The sequence below is a fragment of the Mauremys reevesii genome, linkage group 13, assembly GCF_016161935.1.
Source record: "Mauremys reevesii isolate NIE-2019 linkage group 13, ASM1616193v1, whole genome shotgun sequence".
Taxonomy (NCBI): domain Eukaryota; kingdom Metazoa; phylum Chordata; order Testudines; family Geoemydidae; genus Mauremys; species Mauremys reevesii.
The window spans coordinates 25,166,324-25,185,751 of record NC_052635.1 but is presented as its reverse complement, the minus strand read 5'-3'; the positions used below and the strand labels follow the sequence as shown (position 1 = coordinate 25,185,751).

At 47.8% G+C, this 19,428-nt stretch overlaps 1 long non-coding RNA gene across 1 annotated transcript in view; it reads left to right on the top strand.

Annotated features, from left to right (window-relative positions):
- Window positions 1-5,371: 5,371 nt before the first annotated feature.
- LOC120380194 overlaps window positions 5,372-19,428 on the top strand; it is a 95,684-nt gene continuing 81,627 nt past the window's right edge. The window contains exon 1 of the long non-coding RNA XR_005587647.1: window positions 5,372-5,503. This is a non-coding gene — a long non-coding RNA (uncharacterized LOC120380194). The remainder of the gene's footprint in view (window positions 5,504-19,428) is intronic.

Below are 19,428 nucleotides of genomic sequence, written 5' to 3'. Positions count from 1 at the left end.
TATGTATGTGCATTATGGGAAACTAATGAAGTATAGTAGATGATGAGTTTGCAACAGTGATACAGTAAGCAATTAGGATCCGGACAGCAGCTTTTCAAGTGTCATGAACTATCAGTGCAGCAGCGGGTGTGCTGGCTTTCCACTTCATGGAACACTGTTCTGCCAAAGGTGCTTGAGTAAGAAGAGGTGATGGCACTCGTGTCCCTTGAGTGGTATTGTCACTGCTGCTAATCAGGGCAGTGTGTGTTGCACTCATTCCTGAATGAGAGGTGAACCGCCTTGTTCTCTGCAGTGACTCCTGCTGCCCTGTCAGCGTCCTTGGGGATTCCACAAGCCTGAGGATGTGCCTATGCAGAACCTTGCACGCCTACTGCCAGTGGTGACAGGTGCTGCTCCATCTTCTATTTCACTATGTTTCTATTGCAGTTTGCAGAACCAGAAGCGTTTCTACTCCGTGTTTCCCCCTTGGTGCTAAAATCCATACTCCTGCATCTGAAATCCATAAAAAGCATCTTTCTGCCCCCCGACCCTGCAAATTTAAAGAAAAAATCAAACTCATTTGGGTTGGGGAAAACAATGTGAGAGCCGCTCTGTCATGATGATGTGGCAACTTGTTGATGGGAGAAAGGCAAAATGAAAATTAAGTGTTTTTCCCCTGTCACTCTTCAAGTCAATTGGTTTCCTTAGACAGGTGTAATTGAACAGTGACAAAAATTGCACATCTCATCCTATCTGCATGCATGAGGCTTCCTTTGTGATTTCCATCTCCTCTCCATCTGCCTGAAAAGCAAAGTCCATTTGTCTGTGTTTTCAGGTGGATTTGTGCCAGTGATCCATCCATTCAGCCAAGCTGTTTTATAAGGCAGCTTCCCTTCTGAGCAGCATTAGCATTTGTACAACAGTAGTGCCCAAAGAGCTTGAACACCATTGTGATCCCATTGGGCTGGATGCTGTTCAAACACACAAAAAGAGACTGCTCCTGTCTGAAAGAGTTTGTAATCTAAACAGTGGGATGAGAGGAGGGGGACTAGTTGTAAAACACAAGCAAAGAAGTCAGAAGGAAGAGCCATATTTTTAAAATTCTGTATGAATACTTAACCTCTCTCTTTAAACTTCAGAAATCGTTTAATCCTGCTTGTATTTAGCCTCTTTCTATTTTCTTAATAATTAACTTTAGCCTTTTCAGTTTAACCATATTCTTTGTTTATTAAAGTTAACCTTAGCCTGTCCTGCAGTTTTTTGTCATGTTTTTCAGTTAGTCTTTTCTATTTCCTTAAATATTTTTAAGCTTTGACTCTTTTACCCAATTTAAAAAAAAAATGTAATCTTAGGGAGAAGTTTTCAGAAGCACACATGGCAGTTAAGCACCTGACTGCCATTTGTGCCTTTGACAATCCCCTCCTTAGTCTTTCTCAATGGCTTAGCTGAGGGCAAGAAAAAATATCATCATCTGGAGTAAATTTTCTCCTGTTATGGCCAATACTTGGAGTAGCACTGAACAAAGCCCGCCTCTGATTCTTTTGAGGGATGGCTAGCATAGAGTCTTAGGAAAGTGGAGATTCGTGTCTTGTCCTTTCCTCCAAAGGAGGAAAGAAAAAAAACTTTCCAAGTGTTGTCATGGACCAACTTATTCAACTACCCCCTACACTGTGGAACCTAACCCCCTTGACTTGCTTTAAAGCATATGTGCTGTGGAGGGATGTTCCAATGTGAGGTGAACTGCCGGAATTTCAAAGCTAGTTTTCCTCCCTCTTGGGCGATGCTTGGTGCCTTATACGTATCCTCTCACTGCATTACAATACTGGCCTTTGAGACTGTGCAGTAGCCCAGCAATCACTGCTCTGGCCCGCTGAGGCATGGATTGTAAAAGACTATACAGTGGAATTGGAGCATGTTTGGGGGAAGGCTAAATACAGCATGATCATTCTGTAGCATGTAATTAATGTATGAGTCACATTGACTCCTGTCACCTTAGGGGCCTCATTAAGAGACAGTAAATAAGCCGCAAGGCAACCTTACCAAACGATCCAAATGGGTTCGCGTAATCAATATGACAAATCTATATATATCTCAATCCCAAGCCGATGTTTTGAATCCATCAGTGTAGCTTGCTCTATCACCTACCTCTGTGGTAACTTGCTTGGAGGGTTTTGCATTTACGTGAGGGGGGAAAAAGCTGCCACCAAAGCTCTGCAGTTGCAGAACTAGGTCATGCTGCTGAAGCTTTGCCAGTCAGGTGCCAGGGCTGAGCATTGCTTGCTTCCCAGCGGAGCTTATCTCCGGTTTGCAGTGGTGTTCATCAACTTCAGCTTGAAGGGCTTTGTGATCCTCCGGGGATTTGAAACAAAGAGGCTGGGCTCGCATTTGTCACAGCATCTTTGCGAGTTGAATTGGCTGCTGACAGCTCTCAAATTTGTGGTGCCAGGAAGCAGGTTGGGGGGGAAGGCGAGTCTGAGAGAGGGGTGACATCCAAGAAAACCTCTCTCTGCAAGCCTGGCAGCCTTTTCAATAGACCTATTTAAAGATAGTCATGCCTGTGCCGTGGTCTATAAACAACCCCTCACACACAAACTGAGTTCAGAGTTACGTTTTTCTCAAATACTTAAAAAAGTTTCCAAGATTGCAAATCCAAAGCTGGAACGGCTGCAGAGTTTTGAACCCCACATGCTTGCATGGCTGTGGGGTTGGTATTTCAACCCAGTGCTGGGGAGTCAGGGCTTTGCTCCACTGAATGGTGACGTGGAATGATGGTCTTGTGGTAGGAGCATAGGGTTAGGCCAGGACTCTTTAAGTTCCATTTGCAGCTCTGCCTCTGAGTTGGATAGTAACTTAGTCTCTGTGGGCTAGGTTTTTAAAGGAATTTAGGTGTCAACTCCATTAAAATTAATGGGCATTAATGTGCCTAAATATCTTTGAGGAGCTAGGCCTCTGGGCCAAGGTGGGCCCATCCTGTATAAATTGGCCCACAAAAGAGTAATTTAAAAAACCAGTTAATGATAATGCTTCTTTCTTATACTGCCCTTCTCAACAGTAGATCTCAAAGCGCTTCACAACCTTGAATATACTTATCCTCAGAAGCAGGGCAGTGCTATTGTCTCCGTTGTACTTATAGGAAACTGAAGTACTAGATGCTAAGTGACTTGCCCAAGGTCAGAAAAACCAGATCCAAGAATTGAGGCTGGGTCTTCTATGTCTAAGGTCAGAGCCCTAACCACTAGACAGTCTTTCAGCTTGATTAAAGTGTGTCACTGAGAGTGGTGAAGTCATCTATAAAACTCACGCATTTAAAAACAAGGAGGTGGCGATCAGTCCTGGGCCCATGGATCTTTGTATGGAGAGGGTGCTCCATGTGTGGATCTCCCCAGTCCTGTATAGAATGCGGGGGTGGCAGTTATTGCCACAACACTGTCTCCCTGAACCCCTCCTTCCTCCTCACCCAGGTGAAGGCTCTTTGCTGGTCTAAGAACTATGCAATATGCTAATAGGTGCAATGGGGGATGGGGAGGTTCTATTAGGGACTCACATTGGCGCCCCCCCCCTTGTGAAGTTTGCTGCCTCTGGGGAATGCCCCTTTCATTCCCATACAGGAAAAGGTAGGGGTTAAAGAAAGAAATTAGGGAACATTACTGTCCACAACTGCTTCCAATTCCCAAACAGGGAGTTTGATGACCAGCTAGCACCAGCTTTCTCTAAAACTGTGATGTGAAGGGAGATTACTTGAGTAGGGGAATGGGTGGGCCAGTTTAGAATTAGAATGAGTTAGGGTGATTTGATTTAAATCAGTAAGTAGGAAACTTTGAGTTAATTTTGTTTTGCATTTGTACTTTTGAGTTGTTTTCCTAAAGAAAGGTTAATTCTCAGTGGTTGATATAACCATTTGATTTGCAGCTAAATATAGCCTTTACAGTACATTTGGTATTCTTTTTGCTAACCAGGAGGATACCCAATTTAACCAATTGTTTAGGTTCACATACCTTACTGAAAGCTTATGCTCAAATAAATTTGTTAGTCTCTAAGGTGCCACAAGTACTCCTGTTCTTTTTGCGGATACAGACTAACACAGCTGCTACTCTGATACCTTACTGAGATTCTTAAAGTTGACATTTTCTGATACTTTGTTATGTTAGAAAATGGTGAAAAACTCAATCTTCATTTACTGGATGATGATTTTTTTACTCAGGATTTATGTCAAGCTGCATTTAGATGGAAATTAGAACTCAAAATGTGCAAAACCAGCATTTTAATTTTATTAGATAAAACTACAGTAAATGTGCTGGATACATAAGAAAATAAATTTAAAAAACATGTTTTGCATTTAAAACTGATGTATTAAACAAAGGAAGTGTTAACTGTAGTTAATAAATTGATGGATTGTTTCTTGTCAGCCTAGGCCAGAATTTCAAAGGTATTTGGATGCAGATAGGCACCTGGTGAGATTTTCAAAAGTGCTTGAGCAGGCTAGGTGCCTCACTCCTACTGAAACCTATGGGAGTTAGGCACTTTAAAAAACCCTAGTAGGCACCTATCAGCATCTTTAGGAGCCTAAATACCTTTGCAAATCTGGCCTTGTGTCCTTTGGTTTTAGAATTGGTAGATCAGATCTTCTCTGTCAATCTATGAATGGCAACCAGGTGAGAGGAAAATGAGCTTTCCTGCTTTTTCAATTCCCAGTCAGTTTCTTAACTTTGAATGAACTAATCCAAATGAAGCAAATGCTTCTTTTGCACCTAATAGCTAAACTGAAACCCAAAATAATTAAAGGCAAAAGCTTTTCTGCAGAAGCAGCAAACACTGAAATAACTTCCATTTGGAAAAGTGTAAATACCAGTATTTGCTCCAAGATAATATACTTAATGCAGTAACGCTGTAACATATTTATAAATCTTGAGCTGACCTCAGAAGTTGAATGCTTTCCCCTGATTCTGTATATAGTTAAAATTTGAGGAGAGCTTGTTGATGCACCATATTTTTTTTATTTAAATAGAGTATAGGAGGTTTAGGCCTTAACGTACATTGTTAGTTTAAAATTTAAAAAAAATAAAATGTAGTTAAATAAAAAGCTGATTTTAAATTTAAAGAAAACCAATGTATTTATTTTTAAGATCAGTTTTAATCATGCTAGACCTACTTAGCAGTGTAAGTAAGTTGTATGGGAAAACCCTTGCATATTTAGTTCACTGATTAGACATGGCCCCAGCTGGTGGGAGGGTTCTGTGTGTATTGATTGGGAGCAGGTGGGTCTTACTAAGAAAATAAGTACATTATTAATGGAAAACTTGATCTGGAACAGAGATCCTATGTCAGGTAGAAGGAAAGAGCCATCCTGCTCTTGTATGCATGTGTCAGCTACAATGTGAAATCCTGTAAAACAGTCATTTCTTCTGGTTGGAAATAGGAGGGATGAGTTCTTCAATAATGATTTGATAAGCTCCTGAGCAGAAGAAAGAAGTTGTGGCTGGGTTGGAATTGATCTCCCAGTAGCACAGAGCTTCTCTGGGAACCGGTAAGTGAGTGGTTATAGGCTTTCATCCTTGAAAGCGCATGTATTTCTTCATGGGGGCTCTGATAGGTATTGCTCTTTATTATTTTGTAGGAATGTTTGCTGGGTATACAAAGCTAATACTATAGTTGGAGGGCTAGGAACAGCAAGGGTTGCCTGAGTGTTTCTATTAAAACCCTCTTGGGTTTTTTCAGTCACTCATAACTTTACAAACTTCCAATTTCTGTTTAATCAAATTGTATTTAATTATAACCAGCCTTGCACCAAAATGTTTGGAGCTAGAAAGTAGCTCTCACTGAGGGAGAAATGCCTTTGAGTGCTCTGGTGAAAACTGGCTTTGATTTGAATATTGCAATTTGTGTGCATGTGCTTGAATCCTGCTGGGTTCTTGGCCTCAGTGATGTCTTGTGGCAGCGTGTTCCACAGTGTGTTGTATGTGTTTTTATCAGTTCGGAATTTGCTCTCTTTCTATTTCATTGGCTGTTACTCTGGTAGTATAGGAGAGGATCAATAGAAGAGCCTGGTCTGTCTTCTCTGCACTGTTTGTTATTTTGAACACTTGAATCATGGCCCTGTAAGGGAAACAATTCCATGCTTTTCAATCTCCTAGACTTTAAAGCCAGAAGGGACCACCATGATCATCTATTCTAGTCTATCCGCCTGTGCATTGCAGGCCACAGAACCTCACCCACCCACTGCAATAATAGAGCCATAACCTCTGGCTGAGTTACTGAAGTCCTCAAATCATGATTTAAACACTTTAAATTACAGAGAATCTACCATTTATACTAGTATAAACCTGTCTTTATAGGAGTTTTTCTGTGCACAATGAATGAGGCAGAGCCCTTAGACGTATTGCTCTTGTCTAGCCTTGTAGGTCCAGATCAGAATTCTTTTATTAACCCTAGGAAATGCCATTTAAAAACATCAAGAGCAGTTTGCACAGTTAAGCAATCAAATAGTTAAATTTGCATGTGCAACCTTGCATTGTGTGCCATTAATTTCATTAATAACATACTTAATGTGAGCTGCTTATTTATGGGTTTAGTGGCAAGCTTTATCTTAGGGTATGTCTACAGTACCCGCTGGACTGGCAGGCAGCAATTGATCCAACAGGGGTCGATTTATCGCGTCTAAGCTAGTCACGATAAATCGATCCCCAACAAGTGTTCTCCCGTCGACTCCTGTACTCCTCCACCGTGAGAGGCGCAGGCGGAATCAATAGGGGAGTGGCAGCCATCCACTCACCACGGTGAAGACACCACGGTAAGTCGATCTAAGTACGTTGACTTCAGCTACGTTATTCACATAGTTGAAGTTGCGTAACTTAGATTGATTTCCCTCCCCACCCCCCAGTGTAGACCAGGCCTTAGTGAAAGGACAGGCCAGAATTGTAAGACATCCTTTTTTATTATTATTGAACTGATTGATGCCTAAAGGTGCAGGGACAGCTGAGATTGCACTGAGAGATGTGCATCCATGACTGGCAAAGCAGCAAAGAATCCTGTGGCACCTTATAGACTAACAGATGTTTTGCAGCATGAGCTTTCGTGGGTGAATACCCACTTCTTTGGATGCAAGCAGTGGAAATTTCCAGGGGCAGGTGTACTCCTCACGGCTTTGGACCAAGATCTGTTCTGTGAGATCCCAGAGGGGAGACAGTGTGGGCGTACCATGCCATCCAGTCATTCTCTAGTAGGTTAGCCTAGAAGCAGCCTCAGGCCCTAATTCTTCGAAGATTGTGATCAGGTGCTTAACTTTGTGCCCTATGAGTAGTATCTTTTAAGTCAATGGGCCAGATCCTTACCTGGTGATGACTTCAGCACCAACTCTCACCAATCGAGTGTGTGGCCCAGGGACTTTTCAGGCACATGTTTCAGTTAACACATAATAAGTCTTTGCAAGATCAGGGCATTCAAGTGTTCTGTACGTATCCCCAAAGGTGAGACTTCTCTGGTGGCTTTGGTCTCTGGGTAGGATTTGACAGGGCTGCCAGCCAGCAAGGATGAAAAGGTGTCTCTGTGCAACTTCTCCTGCTTGTGGACTAAGCAAAATCTGTTTCTGTGGTATTTTTTGAACAGCCCTTCTATCTAAAGTTATGATTTTTTAACTCTACTGTGGCGCCTCAGCGTGAGCCTTACAAACATTTTAAAGACTTTCAATTTGGCAATCCAGCAGAGATCTGTTAAACGTATTACCCAGCCGTGGTGCAGGCTCATTTGGGGCCTTTAATAGGTTTCTTTCATTAGCGGGCATCTTCTTGGGAGAGGTACTCGGCATACATCACACTGATAGACATTCATGCTGACTAGATGTGTTCATTTAACAGGCTTATTCTCTTAAGGCTAATAACCATTATGATGTAATGTTCCTTATGGGGGTTTTATTCACTTTACTCCTTGACAGAAGTAGGCAGGTCAATAGCTCCTGTCTTGCATGTTCTGCCTTCCTTATTCTCTACTGTTCTTTGCAAGACATCCTTCTAAAATTAAAAAAAAAATTGTCTTTCGTTGTTGATCTTTGTCAGTTCTTTTCATTTGGCAAAATATTGCTTCCTCCTCTGTGTGACTTTCAACAGAGATGAAACTGACCTGCTTTTTGTGTGTCCATCCCACACCCAACTCTTAATGTGGCTAGTTACATCCTGTCTCCCTACTGCTGCCATTTCCCTTGCCCATTGAATTCTTCTTCACTTTTAACTCTAAATTATTGTGGCGTGTTGCAGCACTCTGTTTAACAATTGATACACATCCGTGATGGTGGAAGTATTCCTGTACCTTCTCTGCGCAGTTGATAACCCAGAGATCCTTACAAGAAGTAAGAAATTATGGGCCAGATGATTGATTATCTGGGATAAATAGGCATGACATTTCACCAGCAGACTATCTGGCCCTGTATATGCACCAGTATTATCTGCCAACACAAGTTGAGGAACGAGGTTTTTTAGGGAACTTGCATCTCCTCAGCTGACTTGGCACAATAACAAAGTACTGGGCCTTGTAGGTCCTCCTTAAATAGTATTGTGGGTTCTTAGACTAGAATTCAAAATACTTTAAAATCTGGAGGATCTTCCCCACCGAAGTGACATGATTCTCAAAAGGTCAAACGCTGGGCGTCCTCCAAATGTCCTCTAATGTTTATCCTCTTATGAGTCATCAAAGATTTGATTGTGGTATTTTCACACCAATATTTTCCCTTGCAAACTTTTAATAGTTTCTTTTCATACACTGCTCTGGTTGCCACACAGTAAACAACATCCTTTCACCTGGTTTTAATGGTGACTTAGGAAACATGTCCTGACACTTGTAATTCCTCGTGTGGTAACTGGCCACCTTTATGTGTAGAGTGAAGCTGTAATACTCTGAAGTCACCTACATGCCCAGATACTGGGGGGGGGGAGGGGTGTTAAACTGACAACTTGTGGAGTAGAGATTTATGACTTTCAGCTTTAGATAGTCAGGTCATTTACTCTTTGACATACGGGAGAATTTCCCTGTAATTACATATTAGAGCATTTACTCTCTCCAGCCACTAGAGGCAGGATTTTGAAGTGTTCTTCAATGAAAGCAAAGTTGAACCAACACTGAACATTTGTGACAATCCCACTCTAGAGCTCAAGTCGGTCTCAAACGCTGGAGCGGATCTGACGTTCCATCCCACAGACAACAACAGTGCCCACATATATACCCCGAGAGGATACGTTGCCTGGTGTGAGGCAGGTGGCCAAACACGTGGACTAAGGGAGACAGTCTGACCTTTCCAAGTGGTGTGATGCTTGTGGTACCACAGTCCTAACACAGCTGGACTGATTGCTTCTCCTCCCTGGCCAGTTGCCTCACAATGTTGAGAGGAGGGTAATAATCCCAGTGGTTTTAATTCATTTCAAGGGCAGTGCAGTGTGGGAAGAAGAGATTCTCAAGGAGCTTCAGGGTGAGCACTTAGAGAAAAGAGCTGTGGGGTAGGAAACCAATCCTGCCAATTTGCAGATGTTGTAGAGCTGTCGGGCTGCACCCTCTGCTACTAAAGCTGATTAGCAGTGGTTTCTACGCCCTTTGCACTGGTGTTTAATGCTGCACGAGGTGAAGGGCAATAGTGACTCAGGTCCAGCGTGCCCAAGCTTTGTCTATATTAGAAAACTATATTAGACCTCAAGTGATTTGAATTTGATCTAGTCAGTCACACATGGACCCCTAACACAGACCTGCTCCTCTCCTGGGGTAGTTTACATGGTAAATCACCAGCTTCGGTGTGACTGTCCAACTGGTTTATGCATATTTGTGTCAGGGGGTTGCATCAGTGAAACTAAATCTGCTGAGTTACACTGGTGCAAAACACAGCATGTGTAGATCGCCCAGTGAGTTAATGGACCAACTGGGAACAGACCCCAGGAGTCTGTTAACATTTATATAATACACAGGTTGAGAAAAGTGTCTGTACGTCTGGGTATAGTGCTTGGATTATCCACAAATACATAGTTTGTTTTTAAAAGTCCTATGGTACATATAGTACAGACCAGCAATAATCCAAATTTAGGTGAATACATTTAAGAAAACAGGTTAGATATTAGCATCCAAGTATTATGCTACAGACACCGTTCGGCCACCCCTAGCCCCGGGTGTGCAAGCCCTGGCCTGTTGAGTTTTTCCTCCTCCATTGTTTGTGTGGAGCTGTCTGACTCCTATTGACTGGTCTCGACTCTCCAGCCCCAAGGAAATGATGGGTCTTTGTGGTTTATTCCCCCTTCCCCTGCACCAATCTGTCCCCCTAATCAGTGACTCTGAGAATGGATGGATGAGTGCCTGGGGCTCCTTCCATTTATCACTCTGCTTTCCCAGGCAGTCAGGAGTCCCCTCCCCTGGCCAGTGGCTCAGTTATCAAAGCGTTAGGCTCTTCATGAGCAGCTGTCCCTCCCCACCCTCCGTTTAAGGACCTTGCTTTGACTGCTACATTCTGACCAGCCAATACACGTTCTGTTAAGTGAACATCAAGGCAGATTTTTGGACACTGTCTTGGGTTAGATGCTGTCTTGCAGCTTAGCAACGTACCCTTCCAAGCTCAGAGGAACTGAGAAACTCTTATTATTTTATCATGCCCGTAAGCATACTAAGCGCTTCAGGCTAATGCATACGAGAGGTGGCATGGTCCAGTGGACTGGGACTCTGGACATCTGGTTTCTATTCCTGGCTCTGCCAGTCACCTGCTGGGTGACCCTAGGCAAGTTACGTCGCAGCTGTGTGCCTCCCTTGCTACTCTTTGTGTATCTGGCAGAACTGCAGTGTAAGCTCTTCAGGGCAGGGGCTCTCTCACTAGGTGTCTGCCCACGCTGAACACAACAGGGTCCTGGCCATGGCCAGAACCTCTCGTTGCTACAGTAATACAAATAAGACGACGAGCTGATAAGCGAAGTAACGGGGGTGAGCGGTAGGGGAGGATGTACATTACAACAAGGAGGGTGGACAAGGAAGGACGCTGATTACAGGAGTGTGTGGTTCCTCAGAGCCGTGCGATAGTCTTGATGGGTTGAAACAAACCTAGGGTGGGGTTTTTGAAAGCTGCTGCAGCGGCATAGCTCCCAAACTCCCATTGACCTTTGTAAGGAGCAGTGTTAGGTCAGCAGAGTTTTGAAAATGCCTCTTTTCTTCTAATAGCTGAGTCTGTGTGTATGTCCTGTTAAGGGATGTCTATGTAGGCTGATGCTTCTGTACAGCCAAAAGTGCGCTGTTGGGTGGGGGGTGCTGCGGGATGGTGGTTTTAGAAGTAAATGGAATGAGGTGAGAGTGGAGGAGCACTGAGGAGAAGTTGGAAGGTCATCCCACGCATACAGGCTGCACAGAATAACCATACCTAGTGCTCATCTAGCACTCTGCAGCAGATCGCAAAGCACTCTACAAAGGAGGTGAGTGGCATTATCCCCATTTTACAGATAGGGAAACTGAGGGACTGAGAGGGGCAGGGACTTGCCCAAGGACACTAGCAGGCCAGTGGCTGAGCCAGGAATAGAATCCCGGTCTCCTGAGTCCCAGTCCAGCACTATTCAGAAGGCCCCAGTGCCTCCCCGTGAAGGTGGGCGTGTTCATGTGAGATGAGTGAGGTGTAAAGGTGGGTGTCACTAGCGGGTCTGTGCCATGGTTGTGGAAAGGGAGTTTGAAGCTGAAGTCTCCTTCTATCTAACTGCAGCCCCTGTCCAACAAACCACTGCCCCAGTATGTGGGATGCAGGAGGGGGCGCCTGACCCAAACAGTGCATGCAGCAGCTATGTCGACAGCCAGTCCAGCTAAGAGCTGTGCTGTCACAGTCCACCTCCACCTCGGTCTTTATTTCGCTGGGAGGGCAAGGCGGGGTCCCTGTGTGTCTCCATGGCACCGTATTGGCCTTTCCCAGGGTTAATAGAGCCTGAGATACTAATAGCTTTTCCCTGCATACTCTTGTGGGTCATGCAGCAGGGTCTGGGTTCTTCGCCCGCAGCCCGTTGAGTCCTTCCAACCCTGCGCTGCCCATGCAGCAGAGGACAGTGCAAAGTTCTGTCTGCATGCCCAGCCCTATGAAGTGACCACGAAGGACAGCCAGGTGGCAGCAGATCCCTCGGATTGTGGAACTTGATCTACTACGTCTGTTCCTGGAATCCTGTGGCGGGGTTCCCTTTTAAGAACCCCGCTTCCAGCTCTGTAAGGCTCTGGTCTCTGGGGTAGAAAGTTGTTGCATCCTGTATCCCAGCTACACAACACCTTGTTATTTACCCTAACTAACAACGGGGCCTTGTCATGAGGAGGAGGGTAACAGTGTGTCTGAAATTCAGATGTGAGAAATAAATATCCAAGAGCTTGTTGGAAGTGATTTGACTTCTGTCAGGTTCCATTTTCACGCTGCGTGTCCCAGCTAGCTTCCGGCCTTTCCCAGCTGGGATGGGCTGTGAACGCACTGGAGGGGAAATAGCTTCTCGTAATAAATATACAGGAGAATGGGAAGGGGATGGTGGTCTATTGGGACCCTGTGGTGCTGTGACGCTGCCGCACTGGGCAAAGATCAGCAATCGCGCGCTGAGCGGAGGGTGACTAATTGCGGGAGAGAGTCATTTTACAGGGATAAATAGGCTGCAACCCAATTTACTCACTTGCACTTGTGAGCTCATTTGAGCGCTAGAGCCCAGCAAACACAGGCCAGTGCATCAACCCACTTCACTAGCTGTATCTGCCCAATATGTAGCCACTATGCCCAGGAGCAGCCGTCCCTGTAAAAGGACTTGTACATTCGTACATGTTCAGGTGACTGAAATCCACCTCTCTAACTGCCTTCCTGGAAGCCTGGCAGCACTTGTAAAGTCTCATAGCATCACCACCATAGACAGGGCAGCAAAATAGCCTCCTCCCTGCAGACTGGAATATGCAGTGCCCATGCCAGAGCTATCCAGGGCAGCTTCCCAAAGGCACTGGAAATGTCCATGGCAGCTTGTTCAGATGGTGGCAATGCTCGAACACGGTGTTTTGCTGGGTGAGAGTGTGGTGAGTGGAACTTCTGTAGAAGCTCCAAAAACTTTCCCTTCCGCAAATCTAACTTGTGGCGGCTTTTTCTCACTGGCCTCTGGACTGTTGGTTCCACAACCGGTTAGTGTGTCACTGAGCGGTGGTGAGGCACTGAGCCTCAGTCCAGGCAAGCATGGGATCCGCACTTGAAAGAGAGAGGAAAAGGGGAGAGAGAGATGGCTTTCCCAAGAACTGTTCTGCTTTCATGTTGATTAGACTTGGCTCAAGTGTCTGAGGACCTGCTATAGCTGCTTCTCTTCGCTCTGAGACTTAGCGGAGGCACCTAAACTGGAACACAAGGTCCAAACTTCCCTGTATTTTAGGGCAGATCAGAGTTGGATCTAATTTTAGAGCAGCCTGTGGGCCCATGTCCAACTTGGGTACTGTGCCTGATATATTCTCCTATACTTGGCTGTTTTTCCTTCTGCCTTTGCCAGGAGAACACAAAGGGTTAATTTGTCCCATCTTTAAACTGTTTGAACGCTGGATAAATAAGCACCTTGTAGTGCAGAGTCCCAGCACATCATCAGCTGGGAGTGCACATAGCCCTGTGTGGAGCAAGGAAGAAAACAACTCTTCCCCCCTCCTCCTGAGCTGGAATGTCTACACTGCAATTCTGTAGCCCTGTTGGCCAGCCATGGGGCTTTTACTGCAGTGTAGACGCACCCTTAGGCTCTCACCTGCACAGCCAAGGTCCCCTAGCAGTGGGGAGTAGGCTCAATATGGATTGGTGTCCCTTAAGGGCCAGAAATAGAATCCCGGGTGGGTCCTGTAGCTGCTGTGTTTGACAGCATGATCACAACCAAAATCTGTGTCTGTAAAGCACTTTGGAACAGCCTGAGTAATCGACAGTAGCACTTACCACTGGAGACCTTAACGCCCTCTTGCAAAGTTGGGTGAGGACTGGTAGAAAGGGCTGTGGACTGCAAGTTGGGAAACCTCAGCTCTGTGCCAGGGACTCACTTGGGGCAGCCTCCTAAGCTCTCTGCACCTGCGTGCCCCACTGTTCACTTCCAAGGACCCCACCTCTCCCGGTGCTGTGGGACCCTCGGATGGAAGGTGCTCTATAAAAGCAAAGCATCACTCCCCTTTTCAGACGGGGGCTTTGCACATGTGAATAGGGATGCTCACTGATGGCCGGGCATTTTTACAGTGCTGTTATTAGATTCAGCCTCTCCCATGAGACGTGCCAGGGCAAGCACCTGCCTGGATAACCGCCTCGCAGCCAGCTGACACCACAGCGGAGAGGGGGTTAAATTCACACTCTTCTGCAAATGATGAATGACTCCTTCTGCAGAAGATGCTCTCTGCTCGCTTGGCTGTGGCTCGTCAGGTCTGCTGAGTGTCGGCTTTCCCAGTATTGGAATTTAATGATCTCCGTTTCCTGAGGAAGGCACAGCAGGCCGTAGATGGCATGCTGAGTGCAGGGATTTAGCAGGGATGGCAGGAAGGAAGGGACGAAAAAAGCGGCATGAGACTGTAACCTGCTGTAGTTATTGTGATCTTTCCCTCGCACACACACATACCCCGTTCCCCCATCTCGCTCTCAAATCCCACTGAGTTGGTAGCATGGACCAATCCTGCCTTCCTTCTCAGCAGCTGAACCAGGCGAGTACCTGGAACAGGTGCTGACGCATCCCAGGCTGCTCTCTCTCCCCTCCTCTCCTCCGGTTTCTATTTCAGCAGATATTTTTTTTCCCCCTTACTGGACAAACGGAGGGCAAGTGATGGGCTGCTCCTGGCAAGGTCAGGCCCAGGAGATATTGCATCCATCTCATTAGCAGTGATGGCAGGGCTTAACTCCACCACGTAGAGGTCACCCACCCAGTCCCTGCTGCAGCTCAGGGCAGTTCCTTCATTTGCTTGTGTCCAGCATTGCCTTGGTAGGGGGCAGCGATGATAGTCATACATGGAGTCATCTCCCCCGCCCCACCCAACCCTTCAGTTCAATCCCGATTTGTAGCAGTAATATTACCTAGCGCCTAAGAGCCCCAGTCATCGATCAGGGCCCCGCTGTGCTAGGTGCTGCACAAACACAGAGGGTCCCTGCCCCAAAGAGCTCCCAGCTGAAGGCCACAAATACCTACAGGGGGGTTCTCTGGCCTGTGTTACGCAGGAGGTCAGACTAAATGGCCCTCATGCTCCCTGCTCATTTTACAGTCTCTGAGTAAACCTGAGGATCCTCCTAGATTGCTACATACAGACCTATGTTAGGCCCTTACCATGCATTCTACACGCAGCCGAGCGTCCCCCTGACTTCAGCGGGAGCTGTGCCTGCTTCGGACAGCATGGCTGGGCCTTTCCTCAGGCCCACCTAGGGAACGGTGAAAAGACAGGATGTGTGAGCCTGTACCGGTCTCATCGCACCCCCGTAGTGACCTGGCTGTTCTGGGCTGGCGGATGGCGCTGCCTGCACGCTCCCGGGGCCAATCGCTCTGCTGTTCGCTTTGTGCCGGGGGCGGGAGGCTTATTGCTTTGCAGGGCCCAGGTGAATATCTTCATTTTACCTTCATAGCAGCTAGTGTCCAAGCACCGTCACTGCACGGGCGTCGCATGGGTACTGGGCTGATTAAGGGCCTGGTCCGGCTGTTGCTGAGTGCCAGCAGCTTGCATTGAGTCCATGCTGGCTGGGGGGAGGGGGGGGGGGCGGAGGCGGGAGTGGGTGCTCAGAACCCTCTGAGATCAGTTGAGGAAACTCAGTTGGCAACATGATGTGCAAGCACATGAGCACGTGAGGTCTAACGTGGGTTCTCCGGGAGCCGACAGGCTTTGTTGCCAGGGGAAGAGATGGAAGGTTTGGCTGCTCTCGGGCCGGGCCGGCTCCAGGTTTTCTGCCACCCCAAGCGACAAAAAAACAAAACAAACAAACCCGGCAGCGCGATCGCACCGCTCCACTCTTTGGCGGCAATTCAGCGGCAGGTCCTTCATTCTGACAGGAACTGAGGGACCCGCCACCGAAGACCCGGACGTGCTGCCCCTTGATATTGGCCGCCCCAAGTACCTGCTTCCTTAGCTGGTCCCTGGAGCCAGCTCTGCCCTTGGGGCACCCATGACCCGTGATGGTCATTTCTAACCCTAGTCAGAGCTTCCCAGAGAGGAGAACTTGCTAGGGCTAATGTCCTGTGGATCTCTCCCTGTCACTGATGAGAACTCCAAAGCCTAAAGCAGAAGAAGGAACTTTTTTTCTTCTGGTTTTGCTGCATCTGCTTCGTTGTCGGCTCTGACAGGGGAATCCTGAGCGTGGTACTTGGCAGTTTAGCAAACAGCATCGTCAACTTCGATCTGTTTTGTTCTTGGGATTCTGCCTGGTTTCCGGGGAAATGGGTTTGCTGTGAATAGCAATGTTTGCGTCACGCTCTTCACCTGTGGATCGCAAAGCCCCATGCAAAGATGGGCTAAGCATCACCCTCTGCATTGTACATACTGGGAAACTGAGGCATGACAATCTGGACAAAGCTGAGCTGTGAGTAAATGGCACAGCTGAAAGCAGACCCAAGTTCTCCTGGGTCCCAGTCTGGAGTCCTAGCCACCAAACCATCTAATAGGCCCATTTAGCTACTTACTTACCATAGGATCTTAAGCAGGGCTGCTTGCCAGCAGGTCCTCTCTTTGAAGGAGATTGGCTATTCCTGTGGTAGGAAAGGGAAGTGTCCGTGTGGCTGTCCTGCTGCTCTTAGCTGTTGTTGTCTATTAAATCAAGAGTAAAAGAACTGGAGAAGTAGCGGGTGTGCCCTGCTGTGTTTGCATAGCGCATGATTTGGGAGCTTGGTTTGGTTTGCTGTTGAAGGACTCCGACTCCAAACTGTATGGGACACCATTCATGTTCTGCGGGAAGTGTGTGTGTCAGGGCATGGGGGGAGTCTCAGTTTCCAAAATAGTTTCTCCCATCACTGTAAGTCTCCTGTTTTTCTCTGGTAAAGGCTTCTGAGCCGCCCACTCCCACCTTGCACTTAAAATGTGTTCTGCAAGTTAATTTCAGAAGGTTCTCTGCAAAAAAGACATGCATGGCATTTTCCTGCTGGTTTGACTTTTACAAGGGAGTCTAGACCGGGGGCTCTATCAGCAAGAGGAAAAGATGTATCGTTGGGGGTACAAATCTGCCCAGCATCTATCTGCAACTAGGAGGCTTGTTTTCTTCCCTGTTTATTTTAGGACAGGAAATATCATGATAGGGACCCTTCCAAGCTTCTCTGTTACCTTTCGCTGTGACTTGACAAATGATGGCTGAGTGAATGGATATGTCATTCATTACTGATTGACATCCCAGGACTGAGATGCAGCCATCTCTGGGGTGGAATGCAGCAGCACTTAAAGATGGCATGTTCCATCCCAGAAGTGATCTGGGAGCCTGTGCAAAACCAGGTAATACTATTGTCCTGCAATTTACAGGCAGAATTAGCAACAAACAGCACATGGATCAGTTCTGGGCTTTCGGTGGGAGGCAAAATGGAAATGCACTGAGGGGGGCAGGTCCTCAGCTGGTGTAACTCTCTGATCTGGTCCATCCCACCCCTCCATGCTCTCTCTGTAAAGTGGTAGCCTTCCTTTGGGCTAAAAGGGCCTGGGAAGGGACTAGCATGTTCAGTGGCATGGAACTGAGATCTCAAACCAATGATTGGCTAGCGAGGAGGTAGCTCTAACCCAGGCCTGCACAACTCGTAAAGCGGCGAGGGCCACATTCCTCCAAAGAAAACAGCTGAGGGCCGAAACCTCCCAGCCCGAGGAAACACCCCGCCCCAGGGCCGCTCAGCCCTGCAGAAACAAACCCTTCTTCCCCAGCGCCGCCCCACCAAAACAGCTGTGGGCCAAAAAGGAAGGTTGGGGGTGGGGAGGTGATACTTTATTTTAAATCAACCAGGGGCTCCCAGCTGAAGAGGTGGCTGGGAGCCCTCAGGGGCAAATTAAAGGGCCCGGGGCTCCGGCAGCTGGGGGAACCCGGCAGGGCCAGCTCTAGGTTTTTTGCTGCCTCAAGCAAAAAAAAATTTGGCTGTCCCCCTTCCCAGCCCTGGGCTGCCCCCTGTACCCTCCTGCTGCCCCAGTCCTGGGCTCTCCCCCCACCCACACACACCCCCTGCCGCCCCAGCGCTGGGCTTCCCCCTTTCCTCCCCCCCCGTCTCCTCCCCCCACCCCGCCGCGGCCCCAGCCCTGGGCTCCCCCCCACCAGTGGTCCCCCCCCCCACCCCCTGCCGCCCCAGCCCTCGGTCACTGGTAACTCGCTCCCAGGGTGGGTCATTCAGCTGGAATTTTGGATGTGCACAAAACACAGACAGGATTGGTTCCCATATGGTTACAGAGCTGCAGTAAAGTGGAACAATTTTCAGCTTGTGTGATTGGAGGATATCTGGATGCATATTATAAGACTGTCCTCCATAAATGAGGAAAAGTTGAGGTGCCTTTATTATTCTTTTGTTCCACTCTTTCTTTCTATGGGGAATTTGCCAATGCAATATCACTGTCTTCCTTTCAAACAAACAAAAAGGCAATGGCTGTTGAAAATAGCAATTCCAGTCCTAATAAGCATTTCTTGCTCAATTTTATCCTACTTTTTCTACAGCAAGTTACAGTGGATCAGTATATTTGATTTGGGAGAAATGAAGTAAAAGCTGCCCAAACCGAGCTTGAGCACTCCTGAATTTTGAGGTGTTCAAATCTGGAAGGCAGGTGCTGGGGGGTGGGGGGCTGTAGGCTCTGTGTGGGAGCATGGCAGCAACTGTCTGGAGCTGCACGGAGCCAGATACGCTGGTCTGAGTGGCACAGTAAGCGGTTTGGGGGTTGGAGAAGGGAGTTCTGGGGGGCAGTCAAGGGACAGGGAGCAGGGGGGGTTGGATGGGGCAGAGGTTCGGAGGGGCAGTCAGGGGACAGGCAGCAATTGGATAGGCATGGGAGTCCAGGGGGCTTATCAGGGGACAGGTAGGGGGTGGGGTCCTGCGGGGAAGTTGGGTGGGGTCTCAGGAGGGGGCAGTTGCGGACAAGGAGAAGGGAGGCTTAGACCGGGGGTGGGGTCCCAAGGGGCAGTGAGGGGCAGGGGTCTTGGGAGGGGGTAATCGGGGGACAAGGACCAGTGGTGTTTAGATAGGGGGTGGGGGTCCTTGGGGGCAGTTGGGGCAGGGGTCTAGGGAGGGGGCAATCAGCGGCCAGAGGCTGGGATTCAAAGGGCTCTGGGCTGCTGGCAGCCGCGGGGAGCCCTGAGCCCTTTAAATCCCAGCCGCGGCCGCGCTGGGATTTAAAGGGCTCTGGGCTCCCTGCCCCTGCGGGCAGCGCAGAGCCCTCTGACTCCCGTCCGCGGCTGGGATTTAAAAGGCTCTGGGCTCCCTGCGGCTGCCGGCAGCCCAGAGCCCTCTGATTCCCAGCCGCGGCTGGGATTTAAAGAGCTCTGGGCTCCCCGCCGCAGCGGGCAGCGCAGAGCCC